General features: G+C 45.3%; 1 protein-coding gene across 6 annotated transcripts in view; it reads left to right on the forward strand.

Moving 5' to 3' along the window:
• Positions 1–211: 211 nt before the first annotated feature.
• Positions 212–22,378, forward strand: part of AIFM3 (AIF family member 3) — a 103,953-nt gene continuing 81,786 nt past the window's right edge. For 4 of the 6 annotated variants that reach the window (XM_083151536.1, XM_083151535.1, XM_083151539.1 and 1 more), the window contains exon 1: positions 212–426. The gene's annotated coding sequence lies outside the window, so the exon portion shown is untranslated. Of the gene's footprint in view, positions 427–14,295; positions 14,384–22,378 lie in introns of those variants that run through there. The other 2 variants (XM_083151537.1, XM_083151538.1) reach the window with 2 other exon arrangements.

Consider the following 22,378-nt stretch of genomic DNA (forward strand, 5'->3'; position numbering starts at 1 on the left):
ACACATTACATCTGCAGGAGAGATAGGTAAGTGTTTATCAGTCTATCAGGTGCACTGTTATAGGCGAGTCTCCTGACTGAGAGTGACACAAGGTTTATTACTCCAGGGATTTCTTCTCTTGGAAGTGGATCTGGCTCACACCATGGGATAGAGTAGGTGGGAGGGGGCAGAGTGTTTGACAATTCTTGCTGTGCTTGCATCCTGACTTACTTCATCAATACTGCATGCAGCTGTAGGGAGCTGGCTGTGTTCTGTGCTGCAAACCTAGGGCTAGCAGTTGTCGCTCTCTTTTCCAGCTATACACCTCCAAAGATACTCTAAGTAGAATGCAGTGAAGAGAATTTGCTGTCCAGTTAATGTCAGTTTCTGCAGCATTTGGATGAGCCAGAGGAAGGTCAGTGGCTGTGACATATACTGTTTTATAAGGTAAGAGGCTTCTTCATTTCATAGTGACAGTTATCTTGCAAGTGGACAGTGAGAGTCGCATCACAGAACCTGCAGACTGGAGATCTGTGTTTTGGCTGCACACCTATTGCAGTGCAGGCTTGGAGTTTGTCAGAATGCAGGTGCACACAACATTGCCTAATGTAATGGTACAATCATCTTGCTATAGTATTGCATACAGTAGCGTCATATGTTGGATTGTATGAACCATGTGGAAATCAGGACAGGGCAGGATTTTTTTCTGTCTGGACAGGGATACAGTTTGTATAATTTGAGTATACACCAGATTGTGCAGCCCGAGTATCTGTCAGATTCTCTTAGCTACAGCAGAAGCCGCAATTGGTGCAGATCAAATGCCTGAGCACACTGGCCTCTTAATATCTGCACCAATAAACTTATTTATGGAGTTCCTTACATAGAAAGCATGCATTTCTCACTGACATTTGTAAGGGGAGAACAGCAATGCTGCTTCCATATCTGTGTAACTACTGTATAACAGATTTACTACATAACACGTCTCATTGTAGTACATCATTATAATGATGTAGGATATAGTGATTCATGCGAAATGACAATATCGCCCTCTGGGTTTCAGTATTGCTGCCAATGTCATATAATTGCTAATGCTGATAGTGTCACAGAGGTAGTATTGCTGCTATTGTCACAGAGTTAGTATTGCTGCTAGTGTCACAGAATTAGCATTGATGCAGGTGTCACACAATTAGTATTGCTGCTAGTGTCACAGAGTTAGTATTGCTGCTAGTGTCAAATAATTAGCATTTGTGCTAGTGTACTGTTACTAGTGTTACATAGTACTGTTGCTAGTGTAACATAGTTCTGTCACTAGTGTCACAGAGTTAGCACTGTTATTATTACTGTCAAAGAGTTAGTACTGTTACCAGTGTCACATAGGGGGTTATTTTGGTTCACTCTTTCTGACAAATTCCTTCTTAGATGGACAAAACCATGTGCACTGCAGGTGGGGCAGATGTAACATGTGCAGAGAGAGTTAGATTTGGTTGGTGTTTTACTTCAAAGTGAGATCTATATTGCAGTGTAAAAATAAAGCAGTCAGTATTTACCCTGCACAGAAACAAAAATAACTCACCCAAATCTAATTCTCTCTGCACATTTTACAACTGCCCCCTGCAGTGCACATGGTTTTGCCCATCTAAGAAGGAATTTGTCTCTAAGAGTGAACTAGAATAAGGCCCACAGTTACTTATTTTGCTAGTGCCACAGAGTTAGTACTATTGCTAGTGTAACAAAGTTAGCACTGTTACTACTGTCAAAGAGTAAGTAATGTTACTAGTGTCACAGAGTTAGTTCTGTTGCTAATGCCACAGAGTTAGTTCTGTTGCTAATGTCACAAAGTTAGTACTATTGCTAGTGTCAGAGAGTTAGCACTGTTACTACTGTCAAAGAGTAAGTACTCTTACTAGTGTCAAAGAGTTAGTACTGTTGCTAGTGTCACAGAGTTAGTACTGTTGCTAATGCCACAGAGTTAGTTATGTTGCTAATATCACAAAGTTAGTACTATTGCTAGTGTCAGAGAGTTAGCTCTGTTACTACTGTCAAAGAGTAAGTATTCTTACTAGTGTCACAGAGTTCGTTCTGTTGCTGGTGTCACAGAGTTACTTCTGTTGCTAGTGTCACAGAGTTAGTATTGCTGCTAATGTTGCAGAATTAGTTGTCACTCTGCCTGTAAAACAGCGAACATGTGAGCTATATATAGTACAGCATATGCACAGGGAGATTCAGATGAATGTGTAATGTATATCTTTAAAAGTGAACACAACCCTTTTTAACTATATAACTTATAGGGTAGATCCTATTAAATGGGACAGGTGCGATGCGCCATTTGCCATGGAATTTAAACACAAAGGCACCCGATCTTGCATCCATTCATGGATTGGTTTCAGCCTGAATTTGCACAAAACTGCTTGCAGCGCTATGGGGCAGTTACCACTTCTGTGCGACTTCCGGCCACCTTAAAGTGCATCTGCAATAAATCACACCCTTGAATTCATCGTGGCTAATGGGATCGACCCCATAGTATTGTTATTTTCATTTTAATTTTAGCAAATTTATGCCGTCTTCTGGTGGGAAAAGATAATAATTTATTCATGTCTTATCTTCTTGTGGCTGAAGATGTGACATTACTTTCAGTGAGCCCTGCAACCCTATTTCTATTAATTTTACATTGTTGAAAGAAAGCTACAAGTCACTGCAGATCAGCCAACCCTTAGGCTGACTACCCCCTTGCAGTAGTAAAACTACAATGACAACGTACAGTACAGTATGTCAGATACAATCACCTTACTCTTACAGTCAAGGTGGTAATTTAGGACACTCTAATGATCCCAATAGAGTAGGCAGCATTGAACACCAGTGTCTAAAGGTACATTGTTCTCTGAGATCACTGGCATGGTCTCAATATCCAAATCCATGCACACACTTCTCCTAGTGTCAGAATGTTTTAGTTATGCCATATGTAAGGGTACCAATATTGCGGGCGAGGAGCATGGGGTGGCGGGCCAGGGTATTCGCCCATGGCAATGCCCAGCGTTTCATGCTAACTTTGGGGATCCGAGTAGAACAGAGTCCCAGCTTGGATCACTTTAAAGATCTATGTGGCCCAAGTCCTGAGTCAGATCTTCCCTTGTTTTTAGAACTCCAATACAAAAAAAAAATCTGGGGTATTGGATTGCATGTAAGTCCCTCCCTCCTGATCTAAGGAACCATTTCTCTCAGGAGGGTGTATTAATGGTATGAATAATAACATAATACTATAGGAAGAAAAACAGGTCCAAGTTCTGTGATTTTATCTGATTTTTTTTATTGTATTGAGGCATCAGATAAAAAGTATTACAGCAATCTGTAATATTAGACAGCAAGCACTGTAGATTAATACAATCAAGGTTAGGGTAAACAGTATTATCATTCAATTTCAGAACAATTGTTGTCACAATAAAAATAAAATCATTTTGATGAAAAAATGAAATCTGTTGTCAGTTGTAAATATCCAGCCTAAATGCCCATACACACAGGGCGACTTTGAGCTTAAAGCCGCTCAAAACACCCAGTTTGAGCGGCTTTCAGCTCAAAGCCGCCCAGTGTGTACTGCCTGGCGGTGAGTGGGGGACTTTCTGGCGGCGAGGTTTCCCCTGAGCGGCGAGGTTTGCCGATATTGCAGTGTGACCGCTGCACTTAGCCGCAAGCCTCGCTGTTTTGATGGCCACACTTGCCGTTTCTACCTCACTGGAAAAACCCAGCTAGGTGGAAACGGCGAATGCAGGGGTCAGTTGAATACTGACATGTGAGCTGTGACGGTGAGCTATTGGCACTCTGCTCACTGTCACAGCTCGCCAAACAGCATTGAATATACCGCTTAGTGTATGAAACATAGAAGAAGTAATTTCATATTGTTAAAATAGAATCTATGTGAACCGCCCTGGACTTGATAAATTATAGCGAGCAGCTAAAACCAGATATAAAATCAGTTGATTCTTCGGGATGATATTTATTTAAAGGTGTGTTGTGTCTTTCATTTCTACCATCTAGTACATAATGTAACCGTTTTAGTGATAAGTACATGGGCTTTCAGTTCAGGAAATGTGAAACACAGTCTGATTGGGTAAATGCTAAAGCTGTGATTTTAGTAAATCAAAGGGACAAAATTGGGGACAAAATTCTATCCCAAAAAATGTGTGGACCATGTATTACAGTAGCTGGACGCATCATAGTTTACTGGTGGAACGCTATACAATATCAGACCCTCCAACACGACACTTTCCAACAAGTACATACTGTAAGTCTCTACTCCCCATCCTCTTACTTCATTTAAAACTGCTGTCACCTGTTTGAGAATTAATTGATGAGAAGGGTGTTTCACTGCAGGTGACTGCAATCATAAATGATGTGGGTAGAGCAGGAGTATAGCATTTTGTACATGGTGTAAAGGTATACATGTTGCAGGCTCTGTAATATATAAAGATACAGTATTTAGAGCAGACCTGGCCAAAAGGTCGAACGCGATCTACCTAAAGGTTGTGGGGCACCCGCTAGATCACAACCAACTGAATTAAAATAAACCTGGTATGACACCTGGGGTCTCGGATGTCCAGCTCCAAATAGTGCAGTGCACCCCTGACATCTGCCAGCACTGGCACATAGGCTCCTCACAGCACCAAGCGGCTCCTGGAGGTAGTTGATTGCTTTATATGTGTGGTACAGGGACTCTTGGGTGATGCTGCCAGGGCCAGAGGCGGATTAAGCATGGGGCAACAGGGGCGGTCGCCCCGGAGCCCCCACACCGGCACTGTTGTGTGGGGCTCCTGTCACCCCGTGCTCGGGTAGCAGGGTCGGGCAGCGTAGAAGGGTGGCGCAGCACAGGCGGGCATGGGGTCCCTGCATCTGGCTGGGTATTAAGTGTTGTGGTCCCTGCTGCGGATATAGGATTACCACCCGTCCGGGATTACTCCGGACAATCCGGTAATTGACACCGGCGTCCGGAGTCCGGAAGGGTGGCTGTCCCGGACTATACTTAGTCCGGGAATCAATTGATGCCCGCCCGCCCGGCTGGCACCGCCGATTACAGCGGGCAGCCATCATGCATCCGATACGTAAGTTACCCGCACCACGTGAGGAAGCCAGGGGAGGGGAGCAGAGATTGATGTTGAGTGACAGAGTCACTCCGCCGCGGCGCTTGCAGGGAGGAGGAGGGAGGCGGGACACACAGACTTGTGAGTGTCACTGTGATGTGTCTGTCTCCTCCTCCCCGGCTCCTCTTGCAGCGGCTGCAGCACGTGACACACGACGACGGGACGGGGACAGTGACACAGTGCGGCTGGACAGTACATGACGTGACGGACGGGACGGCGCTGGCCCGGCGGTGAGTTGTGGCGCCGCGGCCCGCGCAGCAGACAGGCATTTATACTGGGCAGAGTGCAGGAAGGCAGTGATACTGAGCAGGGGACAGGCCGTGAGACTGGGCACACACTGCATTACACTGAGGGGGCACTGCAATGGGGGCATAGCACCGGGCAGGCAAGGGAGCAGCTGTCTCTGGGAGTTAGAGTGAGAGGCTCCTGCTGCAGTAATCCTGGGCCGAGGACTCCGGGACTGTCGCATGTGGGATCCTGACTTCTGCACCCGGGAACAGGACTGACTGCAGCTGACAATGGCAGCCCAGGGGTGCGCACCCTGACACCCAGGCTGTGCTGGCGTAGAGGGAGGCTACCTGTGGATCACCTGCTGCTGCTGCCACCTCCGTGCCCACTGGGAGGATCTAGGTGTTAGGGGAAGACTGAGAGCGGATCCTGCGGGAATGAGGCTTCTGAAGGGCTGCTTCCTGACACTGCTTCTCCTCCTGTGTCTGCCAGGTGAGTGCCACTGCCACCACTACCACGGGCAAGCTGCTGTGCCCTGTACTTCTGTTACTGCTATGCCCAATTCTGACTGTACCTGGTTACATACTGGTGGTGCCAGGTAGTCAGGACTATGTGTTACTGTGGCCTGCTCTTCACTGCTCTGGCTGTAATGTGTACACCAGGGGCACTGCCAACTACTCTATCCTGTGCGATTAGGGCATTTGCCCACTGTGGCTGCAACAGGTCTGCCCAGTATCATGCCCAGTGTGTGTGCACAGCAAGCCTGCCCAGTAATGTGCCCGGTGTGTCTGCAGCAGGGCTGCCCAGTAATGTGCCCGGTTTGTCTGCAGCAGGGCTGCCCAGTAATGTGCCCGGTTTGTCTGCAACAGGGCTGCCCAGTAATGTGTCCGGTGTGTTTGCAGCAGGTCTCCTCTCTGTGCCAGTGTGTCTGTTGCAGGGTTTGCCCACTAATGGGCCATTGTGTCTGCAACAAGTCTCCTCACTGATGTGCCCAATGTGTTTGTGTGTGTATGTAGGGCTGCCCAGTAATGTGCAGTTGGTGTGCTGCAGAGCTGCTCAGCGTGTGTTGTTCTCCTCTTCAATATTGTGCCCAGCATGACTGTAGGTAGCTACTTATACTGTGTCCAGTGGTCTGTAGTTGGTTAATCATACTGTGCCCAGTGGGTCTTCAGGTACAGTACAGGTACAGGTCATTGGGCCATTAGGCCTGATCCTCTCTACGTTTTCTCAATACAGGTTGAGAATCCCTGGATACTGTTGCTATTATTATCCCAGGTGCTGTGGTTTTTCTTTTTCCTGGTGGTACCAACCTGGGTTTGCTGCTTTAAATCTAAAGCCTATCTCACCGGAATTGCGCCGGCTCCTGTAACTTGCCGGCCATTACATTTAGGACCTTATTCTGGTTGACTCGCAAGGCGGCATATTCGCAGCCTTGCGGGTCCACCAGACACCGCCCTACGAATGCCGGGGCGGCCGCCCGACATTCGCTCGCTGTGCTTGTTTGCCCGGCATGCGAATGGATGTTTTACATAAACATCCATTCGCAGGCCAGGGGGAAACTTTACAAAATATTTGAGTCCTGGCATAACGAGTAATGGGCATAATGTATAATGGGCATTACGGTGTGTGGCATAGCATGTAATGGCCATTATGGCATGTGGTATACTATGTAATGGGTGTGTGGTGTGTCAGCATTATGTTGAAAATTTTGAGGGCGCGCCTTCGGCGCGCACTGTCCATGTTTTCCCTCGTTTGCAAAAATGTTGTTGAGTCATGGCATAACGTGTAATGGCCATTGCGGTGTATGTCTTAACATGTAATGGGCATCACGGTGTGTGGCATAACTTGTAATGGGCATTACTGTGTGATGTAACATGTAACTGGCATTATGGTGTGCAAAATCAAAACTGAAATTGAAGCAAAGGTTAAAAAAACAACAACATAAGGTGGGTCGAGGGGCGGGACTGGGGGCGGGACTGGGGGCGGGTAAGTGGGTGGGCTGTGGGTGTGTCAAGGGGCGGGCCACTGTCCGGGAATCTCTCAACACAAAGGTGGTAACCCTATGCGGATATGAAGTCAGCGGCGGGGTTCCTGCAGCGGATGGGAACTAGTAGTCAATACCACTACTAGTTCCCATCTGCTGCAGGGACCCCGCCACTGACTTCTATGTATGTGTGGATGCAATTTCATAAGTGTTCGTATTTGCAAAATTTAGAAGTTGATGTCTGTATTGGTCAGGCGTATTGGCGGTGGTAGATCCCCACTAATTAAGTGAACAAAAAGTATATCTTAGGTCACAACAGTCTGGCCACCTCTGATTTAGTGGATCTTACATTGCATTTCTTTAATCTTTACAGCAGCGTATAACTTTAGGACCACTAAGGGAAACCAAAATCCAATAGATGTATTTCACAGTGACCGGAGCAATTGCCAGCCTAAAACATTCAGCCAAAAATCTCTTACATCTATTTGCTATGCAATATTTCTTCCTTACTAACAATCTGTGCATTGCAGTTTAGATATAGTGACAGTCATGTTTTGGACAAATAGGGAACAGCGAATCTGCTGCCAGTGATTTAATTCTTTGAGTGTCAAGTGAATTTGTCAAAATAGGTGTGAAATTTGCCAAGCAAATATTATTATCCATCATAATGACCTGTAATGTTTACCTTCTATAGGAAATATAATCATTTTTTATTTTCATTTATTTAACAAATGTGATAGCTGCTGCCATTTTTAGCGGATATTTTGATCATCTTTCACAGAGATGTTGGCACTCAAAGGGTTAAGAGTCGATTTTTATTAAGTTTGTGCCATGTTTTTTCAAAATTTTTTGTTGTTGTTGAAAGAAGGTGTCATGAACCTGACCTGTTTCACATTATTTTCTGATGTTCCATGCCTGTCTGTGTCCTAGCTGCTGCTGCAGCTACAGCTGCTCTGCATTCTCAGTGATTAAGACTCCAGTGAAGCTCCCTGAGTTCAGCACCAGTCACATGATCCAGGTAACTCAAGGCATACTTCCTGGTTCTGTCTGCTGCTGCAGGCAATCAAGTAATCACCTGGAGGAATATAAGCCAGCTTCCCAGAGTCCTCCTTGGCTTGAACAAATGTTCTTTCTGCTTCCTGTGTGGTTACCCCAGAGACAGAGAATCCCAAGGCTCCTGGCTATCCAGTCTCCAGTGATACCTTCTCCGAGTGTCCTGCTGCTACTTACCTGGTTCTGTTCATCTCCAGAGACTCCTGCTAATTCCATCACTGCGGTTGAGTTAGCAAGTTATCCCCTGCAGAGGATACCGCTGGCACTGGCCAGCAAATCCCCACTAGCTCCCAGGCTAGACCTCTTGGCTCCCAGGCCAAACTACCTTCAGACTTTTCAGTGACTTTATACCATCACAGTCCTGATCTGTCGACAGGCACTGTCTACCTCACAGTCGACACTCAGCTTCTGCCGTCTATCCTTGACTAACATCATCCGTGTCATCCCTGACGTCCATCAGTTGCTGCATCCAAGTGTTGTCACATTATCGTCTATTGTCGACATTTGTGTCAACTGTTTCCCAAAGTGCCTCCAGAGACTCTGTGCTTCTGTCGTCCCCTGGTGACTAACATCATCCGTGTCATCCCTGACGTCCATCAGTTGCTGCATCCAAGTGTTGTCACATTATCGTCTATTGTCGACATTTGTGTCAACTGTTTCCCAAAGTGCCTCCAGAGACTCTGTGCTTCTGTCGTCCCCTGGTGACTAACATCATCTGTGTCATCTCCGACGTCCACCAGTTGCCGCACTCAAGTATTGTCATACATACACCTGTTGTCGACATCCTGTGTCAACTGTTTTCCAAAGTGCCTCCAGAGACTCCGACATTCTCTCCTGGTTATCGATATCATAGATCAACGACTCCCAGGTCGTCATCTCCGGCTCCCAGGCCATCCTGCAGCTCCCAGGCTGCCAACTACAACCTCGGCTCCCAGGCCGCCTCGCAGCTCCCAGGCTGCCAACTACAACCTCGGCTCCCAGGCCGCCTCGCATCTCCCAGGCTGCCAACTACAACCTCGGCTCCCAGGCCGCCTCGCAGCTCCCAGGCTGCCAACTACAACCCCGGCTCCCAGGCCGCCTCGCAGCTCCCAGGCTGCCTGCTATCATCCCCGGCTTTCAGGCCGTCTGCAAAGACATTCTCAGCATCCCTGGTCATTCCACTCCTGCCAGAAGTCTCCACGTGTTTCCATCTGCCGTGTGATCCTGTCTTCTCGTGCAGCCCAGGTTACTTACTCAGTGTCCGGTTATCCGTGGGTTCCGTGCCCATCTCCCCTCGGCTCTCAGGCCGCTCCAGCGATCCCCAGAGATCTCAAGTACCGGCTCCCTAGCCGCTCCAGCGATCCCCAGTGATCTCAAGTACCGGCTCCCTAGCCGCCCCAGTGATCCCCAGTGATCTCAAGTATCGGCTCCCTAGCCGCCCCAGTGTCTCCAGCATTCCCCCTGTGCTACCCTCGTGTCATCCTCGGCTTCCAGGCCGCATCTCTCACTCTCAAGTACCCTCTGTGTTGCTGTATAGCATTCAGTGCCATCAGCCACCATCGATGGTTTAAGTACCCCGTAAAAGACTCTTGTGTTTCAAACCCTGCCAAAAGCCACAGGGGAACCTGGGCAGAGGGCAGCGACCTGGTCGGCAGTTGCAGCAAAGTCCATATCCCCTTGCGGGGGTCCCTGGTGAATACCACTGTCGGCTTAGACTCCGCGCCTCTGCTTTAGGTCTCAGCCAATCCTCTGTGTCCCCGGCAGGTCGTCTTCCTCCATCCTCCGTGCATGAGTTCCGACTAACCTCCTGTGTCCTGCTACCCAGCGCCCTCCACTGGTCCACCACGGTCACAGCCGGGAACACAAGGAACCCCGGTGCATGACAGATTGTTCAAGGCCGATGGACTCGGCTCACGACCCAAGTGTGGGACCAGCGGCTCTTCCAGATGTCTTCGCCCGTATGAAGATCCAAGAAACCACTCAGCAGTGGATAACGAAGAGTCTCCAGGGAGTATCCACTCGATTGGACACTATACAGCAGTCGTTGACACCTCCTGCGTCGACTGCCCAAAGTTTTTTTGCATCACCTGCTGTCCCTTCCTGTTTGGACGATCTCCAGCAATTCCTGCGTACTTCTAGTCCATGTTCCAATTCAACTCCGGTTGTTCCAGTTTCCTGTCCCCTGTCACCCATGAATTGTCCACGGATTTCCCAGTTCCCTTGTCAAAGGGATTCTGAGCCTCTGAGTGTTCTTCATAGCTTGTTGGAACAGCTGCAAAGTCTTCTGTCCACTATAATAATGCTAATACCAGAGATTCTTCAGAGTACACAAGTTACCGCAAGAAGTTCTGCTCGACCCACTGCAAGGAAACAATCTCCTGTTATAAACTCCCTCAGAAATAATCCATTCTCTTCCATGCAGTGTGAAGATAAAGTCATTAGATTCTCGCATCCCAAATGCTCGGAAGCTGAACGCCAGCGTCGCAGACAGCTCCACCTATGCTTCTATTGTGGCAGTGCTAGTCACCTTATTCGAGACTGTAACCTCTGTACATCCAGGAAGGGTGACAAGCCTCAATGCCGCAGGCCTCTTATGCATAAGTATTCTAAAACATCTGCTTCCACGTTCTCTGCCTCAGTCACGCATATTCCTAGTTCCAAGTCTGAGAACCAGAAGAGGATGTACAAGTCTCGCATCGCTAAAAGGATCTCAGATTCCTTAGTCCCAAGTAAAACATCTGTATCTGTAGCCTCGGATGAGGTACCTGATCCCGTAGCTCGTGTTAGGACATCTGAAGCTACAGTCCAAGGAAGTATATTGAAAATATCAGCCTCCAGTGAGGCATCTGATGCTCTGACCCCAGCAGGGGTATCTGTTTCTCCAGTTCCAGAAATGGCACCCAAACCATATACTCCAGGTCATCCTTCTTCCAGTGCCATGATGTCTACATCCTGTGTAGTCCAGGTCCAAGATGGACCATCTGAATGCCCGGATTCAGTCCGTTCCGGTTCCAGCCCGGATTCTGTCTGTCCCAGTGTCAAACTTCAGTCCGATCCTCTTAGTAATGAACTTCCCATTGTAAACCCAAAAGGGGGTTTAAGTTCAAATTCTTCAATAGACAGTCTGCTCCCAACGGATGAAGTTATTACCACAGTCCCAGAGACTTCTTCCATCGTCCCAAGTACCTCACCTAAAGATGCTACTGTAAGTAGTTCCTCGTTATACTTTGAAGATGATTTTGCCCAATTTCGCTGTATTGTTCAAAAAATCCTCGCACAGATGGATTCTGATCCATCATTAGTCATAACTCCTGTTAACGCAGTTAGACTTTTACTGCTCTCCTTCAAAGGTAAAGCCTTGGAATGGGCTAATCCCCTCATCGAATCTAAGGATCCTATACTTAGTGACCTCTCGGCATTTCTAAAAGCAGTTCAGAAAGAATTCCCTCCAAAACCAGCTCCTTTGGGATCTTTGAAAAGTTCCACCAGGGTCACTAAGAGCTTATCCACTACAGCACCATCACTTTCCGAACAAGAACAAGTTATATTGGATCAAAGCATTTCTCAATTAAAAAATTGGAATTCCCCCACTGTATATCAGCAGTCTCAATTTTCTGGTGTATCCAAACTTGAAAAAGACCAGGTTTTCCAGGATCCATATATTAAGAATCATCATATCTCCAGAACTAAAGATGTTTCTATACCCCATTCTCCTGACTTGAGGTTGGGTGTAGTTTCACTCTGCTCTTCTACAGGTCCTTTGAGAAATTCTAGTCCCATGGATGTACCAGCTAACATCACTTCTGTCCCTAAAGAGAAGAATACTGATCATTCAGACTCTGCAATCTATATTGGTTCTTCTGCTTTACATTATTTACAGGACTCTCTATCTGATGCCTCCAAGAGAAAGAATCATATACGTCCATTAGAATTGGACTCAGATTCCGATTATGACCCAGTTTATGATGAAACTCCCTTCCCGGGAGGTTCTATCCTTCCCGACCATGTTTTTCTCCAGGAAGATACTCCAATAAATTCAGTTTTTGTCGATGATGGATGGTCCACCTGTTCCGAAGATGAAAACTGAGAACATCTGTGAAAAAGCTCAGTTTGGGAGCTCTTCAGCTCTCCTACCTAGTTCATTGGGGTGTTCGGAGTCCACCCCTAAAGGGGGGGGTACTGTCATGAACCTGACCTGTTTCACATTATTTTCTGATGTTCCATGCCTGTCTGTGTCCTAGCTGCTGCTGCAGCTACAGCTGCTCTGCATTCTCAGTGATTAAGACTCCAGTGAAGCTCCCTGAGTTCAGCACCAGTCACATGATCCAGGTAACTCAAGGCATACTTCCTGGTTCTGTCTGCTGCTGCAGGCAATCAAGTAATCACCTGGAGGAATATAAGCCAGCTTCCCAGAGTCCTCCTTGGCTTGAACAAATGTTCTTTCTGCTTCCTGTGTGGTTACCCCAGAGACAGAGAATCCCAAGGCTCCTGGCTATCCAGTCTCCAGTGATACCTTCTCCGAGTGTCCTGCTGCTACTTACCTGGTTCTGTTCATCTCCAGAGACTCCTGCTAATTCCATCACTGCGGTTGAGTTAGCAAGTTATCCCCTGCAGAGGATACCGCTGGCACTGGCCAGCAAATCCCCACTAGCTCCCAGGCTAGACCTCTTGGCTCCCAGGCCAAACTACCTTCAGACCTTTCAGTGACTTTATACCATCACAGTCCTGATCTGTCGACAGGCACTGTCTACCTCACAGTCGACACTCAGCTTCTGCCGTCTATCCTTGACTAACATCATCCGTGTCATCCCTGACGTCCATCAGTTGCTGCATCCAAGTGTTGTCACATTATCGTCTATTGTCGACATTTGTGTCAACTGTTTCCCAAAGTGCCTCCAGAGACTCTGTGCTTCTGTCGTCCCCTGGTGACTAACATCATCTGTGTCATCTCCGACGTCCACCAGTTGCCGCACTCAAGTATTGTCATACATACACCTGTTGTCGACATCCTGTGTCAACTGTTTTCCAAAGTGCCTCCAGAGACTCCGACATTCTCTCCTGGTTATCGATATCATAGATCAACGACTCCCAGGTCGTCATCTCCGGCTCCCAGGCCATCCTGCAGCTCCCAGGCTGCCAACTACAACCTCGGCTCCCAGGCCGCCTCGCAGCTCCCAGGCTGCCAACTACAACCTCGGCTCCCAGGCCGCCTCGCAGCTCCCAGGCTGCCAACTACAACCCCGGCTCCCAGGCCGCCTCGCAGCTCCCAGGCTGCCTGCTATCATTCCCGGCTTTCAGGCCGTCTGCAAAGACATTCTCAGCATCCCTGGTCATTCCACTCCTGCCAGAAGTCTCCACGTGTTTCCATCTGCCGTGTGATCCTGTCTTCTCGTGCAGCCCAGGTTACTTACTCAGTGTCCGGTTATCCGTGGGTTCCGTGCCCATCTCCCCTCGGCTCTCAGGCCGCTCCAGCGATCCCCAGAGATCTCAAGTACCGGCTCCCTAGCCGCTCCAGCGATCCCCAGTGATCTCAAGTACCGGCTCCCTAGCCGCCCCAGTGATCCCCAGTGATCTCAAGTATCGGCTCCCTAGCCGCCCCAGTGTCTCCAGTGTCTCCAGCGTTCCCCCTGTGCTACCCTCGTGTCATCCTCGGCTTCCAGGCCGCATCTCTCACTCTCAAGTACCCTCTGTGTTGCTGTATAGCATTCAGTGCCATCGACCACCATCGATGGTTTAAGTACCCCGTAAAAGACTCTTGTGTTTCAAACCCTGCCAAAAGCCACAGGGGAACCTGGGCAGAGGGCCGCGACCTGGTCGGCAGTTGCAGCAAAGTCCATATCCCCTTGCGGGGGTCCCTGGTGAATACCACTGTCGGCTTAGACCCCGCGCCTCTGCTTTAGGTCTTCTTCCTCCATCCTCCGTGCATGAGTTCCGACTACCTCAAACCTCCTGTGTCCTGCTACCCAGCGCCCTCCACTGGTCCACCACGGTCACAGCCGGGAACACAAGGAACCCCGGTGCATGACAGAAGGTAGTTGTTAAAAAAGCAAAACTGCTTGATTCTGTTAAGTAAAGCGGCTTAAAACTATTAAGGTACTTCAAATAAAGAATTAATTTGAAAACTGGAGCCAGTTCTGCTATAGTGAAGATCTGATGTGAAAATAGGACCTGCGAGAACTCGCAAATCAATTATAAAACCTTGGCAAGAAAAAACTATAAATATTTTTGGTCCCCAGTGAAGTAAGGGATAAATTATAAAATTCAATTACTTTCACCTTTTGAAGTATCTTACTACTCTAGGCCACTTCTGTTCTCTGTATCCTCACAGCTCATTTATATAGTGTACAATTGAATTTTACAATTGGTACTTATGTAGTATCTGGACGCCCGATTATCGCATCGCATCCGACCAAATTGCATGCGACGCGATGGACCCGATTTTTCCATAGGATTCAATGTTAAAATGGACTGAGTCCATTTTAACATAGGATTCTATGGGAAAAAGGGTCCTTTTCATTTCCCCACTATCCAACTACGCATGGAGTTGGATACAAACCTGTGGCGAGCCCGAAGCGTGGCGGGCGCAACGAGCCCCGCGAGGGGACGCGGATTTGTTAAAAAGTATTCCGCAACCCCTCACGGGGCTCGCTGCGCTCGCCACGCTTCGGGCTCGGTGGCTCGCTGCGCTCGCCACAGGTTTATATCCGACTCCATGCATAGTTGGATAGTGGGGAAATGAAAAGGACCCTTTTTCCAATAGAATCCTATGTTAAAATGGACTCAGTCCATTTTAACATTGAATCCTATGGAAAAATCGGGTCCATTGCATCGCGTCGCATGCGATGTGATGCGATGGACCCGATTTTTTAATCGGGCGTCCAGATACTACATAAGTACCTTACAATTTTACAATTTTTCACTATATTAACTGGGAACCAAAACAAAATATTTTTTCTCGTCAAGGTTTTAAGATAATTTTTTCGAGAACTCGCAGGTCCTATTTTCACATTAGATCTTCACTATAGCCGAATTGGCTCCAGTTTTTAAATGAATGAAAAATTATAAAATTCAATTATTTACTCCATTTGAAGTATGTTACCAGTCTAGTCATTGTCAGGGAGGGGTCCTTTGAATAACTCTCCAAGTAATTTATACATTCTGTAGCCCCAACCCCAAGTCTCATTTGGAAGCTTGGTGAATTCCACAGTAAATGGAATAGAAATGGGGGCTGCTTTTGCAAGCAAAAAGTGTTTCGATTATCATATCAATATTTGCAGGTACTTCTCATGAATGGGTGTTTCTGGGGGATATCTGTAAATGTTAATTGATAGTTATGCCACTAACTTCAACAAAACACAGATCAGTTTGTTCAGTAGCTTAGAAATTTAGAAGGGGTGGCATTGGAATGAGGTCCAAAGGAAAGATACAGAGGAGCCTTGTTAGTAATGTGTACGTAAGTCAAATACGATTTTTTTTGGCGTATTGTATTTTTGGAATTTACTATGCCAAAAATACAAATATTTGTATTCGTATTTATGGCACATTCGTATTTGTATTTACAAATATGAATGTATACACCATCGAATACGAATCACCATTCAAAATAATTTTCAATACGGACGCTAATTAGCATAAAACAGCCGCTAATTGCCGGCCAAATACCCCAGGAAAATACACTTCATTTTCCTGTCGTATTTGGCTTTAGCCTACACGGATCCGTCAGATCTGTGCAGGCTTCAGTGTTAAAAAAAACCCGAAAAGTAAATAAATAAAAAAAACAGTGTGGGGTCCCCCCCACGGCCATAACCAGCACCAGGCTGAAAGAGCCGGGGCTGGTAATAAAAAAATCAGGAAACCGGCCAAATAGGGGCTTCGCTGAATTTTTAAAACCATCCCAAGGCTCCAGGGCTGGGGCTGGTTCCCAAAATACGAGGGATAAACTGACCAGCGGTCCCCCATATTTTAAGAACCAGCCCCAGGCCCAACCAGCCAGCAGGGTAATGTCACAGCCGGGGGACACTTATTATATAAGGTCCCGCGGCCAAAACATTAACCCTGAAGACTAGTTAGCCTGGGCAGGGGTCCTGGGGGAGTGGGGAAACCCCCAACGAAGGGGGGACACCCTGTTTCTGTCCCCGGTACACCTGAGCTGTGGGTACCGGGCTGATTCCAGTGTAAAAAATAGAATAAACCATTGGGTTTTGCTGTGGAACTTTGAGTCCCAGCAAGCCTGGATCGCATACTGGGACTTGGAGAACCACAAGTCCCAGCATGCGGCCCATTAATGGGCTTGCTGTGACTCTTAGTTCCACAGCAAAACCAATAGTTAAATATAATAACACTGACACATAAGAAAAATAAAACTTTAATACATACATAGCCCATACATACTGATACTTACCTATCTTGAGCCCGTAGGTAGCCCTCAGTCCTGGTCCGGTGTCCTGGTCCAGGGTCCTGGTCCGACGTCGGCGTCCTGGTCCTGGTCCGGGTCCGGTGTCTGAAGAAATCCATAGGGGACCTGTGGAAGCAAATTATACTTACAAGTCTCCTCCGGCGAAGATCTGTCCTCTTCTTTCCTGAAGTAGTCCGGCAAGTCCCAGTATGCGATCCAGGCTTGCTGGGACTCATAGTTACTCATATTTTTTACACTGGAATCAGCCCGGTACCCACAGCCCAGGTGTACCGGGGACAGCATTAGGCTTCAGCCTGGGCAGGTAAGTTCTGGAGGGGGGGACCCCTTCATTGGGGGGGTCCCCACTCCCCCAGGACCCCTGACCAGGCTGACTGGTCAGTAGGGTTAATGTTTTGGCCGCGGGACATTATATAATAAGTGTCCCTTGGCTTTGACATTACCCTGCTGGCTGGTTGGGCCTGGGGCTGGTTCTTAAAATACGGGGGACCCCTGGTCATTTTGTCCCCCGTATTTTGGGAACCAGCCCCGGCCCTGGAGTCTGGGGTTGGTTTTAAAAATTCAGCGAAGCCCCTATTTGGCCGGTTTCCTGATTTTTTTTTATTACCAGCCCAGCTCTTTCAGCCTGGTGCTGGTTACGGTCATGGGGGGGACCCCATGACATTTTTTTTTCTAATTGTTTTCACACTGATCTGTGCAGATTGCCTATACGTATATACGGCCGCTAATACAAATTCATACAAATGGATACGCCATCGGAGGTTTACAAAGCAGTCATATCTGACTGCTTTGTAAATTACCCTCCGGAACTCGAATTTGCATATGGCTGACACAGCCATATGCATTCGTATTCATTTGTGTTAAGAATACGAATACAAAATATGGTATTTGTATTCTTAGTAAATTTCCCCCAATATGTCTACCACATACTGTGGTTGCAAACAATGTTTTTTACATTTTGTCTGGAAGTATCATTAAAATCATGCATTTATCCAGCAGTGGCTCTGCACGTATAAGGCAGGGCCATCTCTTCCATTGGGTTTTTATGGGCAGTTGCTCCGGGGCTTCGGAAGGCTAATGGCTTGTGGCTGATAGCAACCCCCTTGAATGAATAGCCACACCCACATGCATGCAGTATAACCTACTGACACTGATAGCGAGACCCCCCCCCCCCCCACACACACACACACTATAGTTTGTGGGCTTCATAGCCACTGCCACCGATAGTACCATTTCCACTGCTGGGAAGGAGCCCCTGTACATTGCTCAGCCTGGGGGCCTACACTGTTGTTAAGATGGCCCTGCTGATATACTGTAATGTGAGATATAGCATACTGTAGGTGCAAAAGTTCATTTTATAAAAACACTTTTAACTTATCTTGTTCTTGATCACCTATTATATGACTTTTTGACTATTACCCATTAACAGTATATAAACAAGGTGTTTAGGTTTGCATTGCAAATAGGAAAGACATACAAAATAGCTGCATTTACTTACCAGCCCAGAGTTGCCCCTGGGGATAGATACACTGGTATGAACCATAAAGGTGCAATACAGATAGATACCCTAAAGCTACCAACAACCAATCAGCTTCTAATTGTCATTTTTGTAGCACAGCCTTTAATATGATAGAAGCTGTTTGTTTGGTACTTTGGGCCTCATCCAATTTCTGAAGGGTGTTGTATGACGCTCCGACAGTCGGGATTCCGACGGTCAGTATACAGACGTCAGAATCACCACCACCGGATCTCTGACAGGGGTGCGGGCACTAATATGCCCCTTGCAGTATCCCGGCGGTCGGAATCCCGGCGGTCGAAATCCCGGCACTTTATCCCTCTATGGGTGTCCATGACACCCAGAGGGAGAATAAATTAGTGTGCCGAGCGTAGCGTGGCACCGGGAACGCTGCGTGGCGAGCACAGTGAGCCCGCAAGGGGGGGCGATCCATGCCCCCCCCCTTGTCGGAATTTTGACCGCCGGGATTCCCCTCCCATGGCTGGCTTCGCTTGGCTAGATATTGTCAATCCACTGACTGCATACCACAAGTCTATGGGCTTCTTTTTGCCGGAAGTCCTCTCAGAGGGATACAAAGGAAGAGCTGTCCTAGCAGATACAGTAAGTATAGTAATAAAGAAAATACAACTTCATATCACTTTAAAACATATGTCAAAATGTTTAATAGAAAATGCAATATAAAAGTACAAATATTGTAGAAATGACATAGCACCTAATACTGGTATACAATCAGACATAACAAAACAACTTAAAAAAGATTCAAAAAGTAAAATTTCCTAAACATTCATGTGCCAAAGATTCTCAAAAGTACTTGGAGTATAACTTAATCGTGTGCCAAACTCTGAGTCGGGAGCTTGCCCTAAATGTAAGCACCATAGAGCAACATTTTTCCATAATTTTTAGGAAGTGTACTAAGATTAGACATATCTGGAATATTATTTTTTTTTTCCTTTTTTTTTTTATAAATACTACATTTCAATTTAAACTGACACCGATAACTGTTGCCCTTTTAATCCTTCATTTTTCTGATCGGGATCTTGGCTCACAGAAGATGAAGATACTCCCATTGCTTACGTTCATTATAATAGTTTCACAGAATAGTATTTTAAGATGTTTGTTTGAGAAGAAGGCTCCGTCTTTGTGTAGTGTCAGGAACTCCCTTTTACAATTGCTGTGTTATGTTAGACAGGCTACCATTCCGCATATAGAAAAGGAGGTTTTGCACTTTTATAACAGATGGGATTTTTTAGTGTTATGTGGCTATTTTGTCCCCAACACCCCTCCTCTTTTTGTTTGTTTTCTTTCTTTTTTACACTTTCTTGTTTTTTTTCTTTTTCTTTTCCCGATGAAATTTGAATTTATATTTATTAAACAGATTATTTATAGCAGTTGTAATGTTTGTATTTGTTTAATTCAGATAATTTATGCTTAGTACATTCATGACTAATTGTCAATTTTGGTAAATTTACTATTTGCATTATGACAAATGATTGAATGTACTAAATACAAGGAAGAGACAGTCATACTCTCAAATTTGTTGCTGAAACTACCTTATTGTTTTATACATTTGTCAACTTAATCAATGTGCATTATTTATACTGTTTACATTAAAAAAAAAAAAAAAAGTAGTTCCATAAAAAAACGAAAACAACCCTGAAATAGCCAGACAAGGTGAAAGGCATTGGTGAGAGGAGCTTGGGGTCCAGGAACTAATCTTTCTGGAGGCCCCAGTTTTAGCAGCAAAACTTTCCTCTGATTTGAACCCTATATATCTTTCAGCAGTATCAGCTTGGACACCACAATATACAAATAGGTGACTTTCATACACATCTCTGCGGTGTACCCTTATTACACTTAGTTATATTTATTAGTATTAGCACCGCACAATGGACCTATTTTTTTATTGGAATCTTGAATACTATTGTATCAGTTACCCTCATGGATTATAGAAGACATTTTTCTGCAAGTACGTTTAAGCACGTGTATGTATAATTTATTTACTTATTATTTATTTTTTGTATTTTTTATTTTGAATTGTATCTTTTTTTATATTTATCATGTTCTGTTGTATCTGTTTGTATACCAGTATTAGGTGCTATACAATTTCTATAAATTCTTTGTACCTTTATATTGTACTCTCTCTATTAAACATTTTCACATGTCGTATGACATTGTATTTTCTACTCCTTTTTGCACTGAAATATATCCATTTGTTTCTACTTCATTATACTTTACTTAGGGTTTGGTGGAACCCTAGATTCCATTGCTGCACACATACTAATGTGAAAAAATGCATGCAAATACAGGAGCTATGGGTATGGTATTAAAGTATGCAGTGTTGACTCTCCTGTGTGATGAACTCTTTCTGTAAAGTCAGTGCTCATTGGGACCCACTCTCATCATACAGCATATAACGTCATCCATAAAAATACCTCAGCAAAATAAAAAATAATCTTGGATATTGGTTTTATTTTAAATTAATTAATGACTTTTCCATCAGATTTTTGTGACTCAGAAATAGCAGTTGATTAGCGGTCTTCTTCTTTTTTGACTTATGCAATAGTGAGTACAGTAGGAACTACTTTGTGAAAGCGATATGACGTCCTCTGTTACCTTACCAAACATGCTCACATTCAAATTCAAGCCATGCAAATTGGAAATCAATTTCTTCACATTATGCGGAAAGATTCATTTTACTGCTATGACTTTTTTTTATTTTATTCTTTATATATGCCTATTGCAGTGTGTCTGTTCTTTTCACTTTAGCTTACTGCATATTGCATACATTAATTCAATAGTGTATGGAAATTAGACATTTAGGGGGAAATTTACTAAAGGAAATTTGTAAAAAAATAGGTGTATTTGTATTTAGAAATACACTTATTTTTGACATTTACTATCCCGAAAATACGGCAATTCGTATTCCTATTGATAGCACCTCAATAGGAATACGAATTGCCGTATTTTCGGGATAGTAAATGTCAAAAATAAGTGTATTTCTAAATACAAATACACCTATTTTTTACAAATTTCCTTTAGTAAATTTCCCCCTTAGGATACAAGCTCTGTGTCTCTATTCACATTGACATTGATTGCCCTCAACAGAATTACTGGTTGTCAGTGAGGAGATTGTAGAATTATAATGTGACCACAATTTGAGAAATGACTCTATGGTGCAGTTATAAATATAAATACAGTTGTGTCCTCATACATCTAGCCTCAAAATGCCTGTTGTGAGTGAGTCATCTGGTCTTGCTAGTATCAGGCATTTGTTTTGACAAAAATGCATTGAAAAGGTGCATACACACGTTGCGATTTCAGATTGGGATTTTGGCTATATATGAGACCTGGCGTGCCATGAGGTGCTTCACGCAACCCTCGTCATGTTTTCTGTGGTCAACTGCTGACTAGGTCAGGGTCATTTTTTTGTTTATTTTTTGGCCCCCTCATAGTTAAAGGCAAAAGCCCAAGCTGAAATGTCCTGAGTCTCACTACTATTATGATTATTCAATGCTTTGCATTTCAGTTGATGCTAGCAACACCAATATTTTAAGAGCTGATTATAGAAAAAACACAAGCAGACTGGTCATGCTAATGTACCACTGTGGCTTCCATCGTTTTTAAATAAGGAAATTATGTCCGTTGTAGCCTTTAAAGCTTCATTACAAGCAAATAAAATTGTTTAACTAATGTGTTCCTCCCCTAAACTGAGCCAACAGAGCTGATCAATGTATCCGTTTTTCCTGGGTTTTTTCTGTCCCTCCCACAGTCTTGGCCAAACATATAGGGGAGGCTGTGTAATCAGAGGAGCGATAGCAAGTCAAAAATCAAAAGACTGCAGCTTAGGACTAGTCTTCCTGCTCAGAGTGACACCCCTACCCCTATGCTACCATTGCAAAGTGGTTGCCAGCATTGTGTCTCCTGTTTGTTTTTTTTTTTTGTTTAATTACAGAACTTACAGGGCCAAGGTTTAGCTATCTGCACTATGGAAAGTAGAGGGTGGAGTACTTTACATATTGGAGTACTTTACGTATTACAATAGGTGGTAGTGTAGCTTTATATTGATTTTTTTTTCTTCCAAGTTGATAGTAACTAAA

This window comes from Crinia signifera, chromosome 1 (genome assembly GCF_055691185.1).
Source record: "Crinia signifera chromosome 1, ASM5569118v1, whole genome shotgun sequence".
Lineage (NCBI taxonomy): Eukaryota > Metazoa > Chordata > Amphibia > Anura > Myobatrachidae > Crinia > Crinia signifera.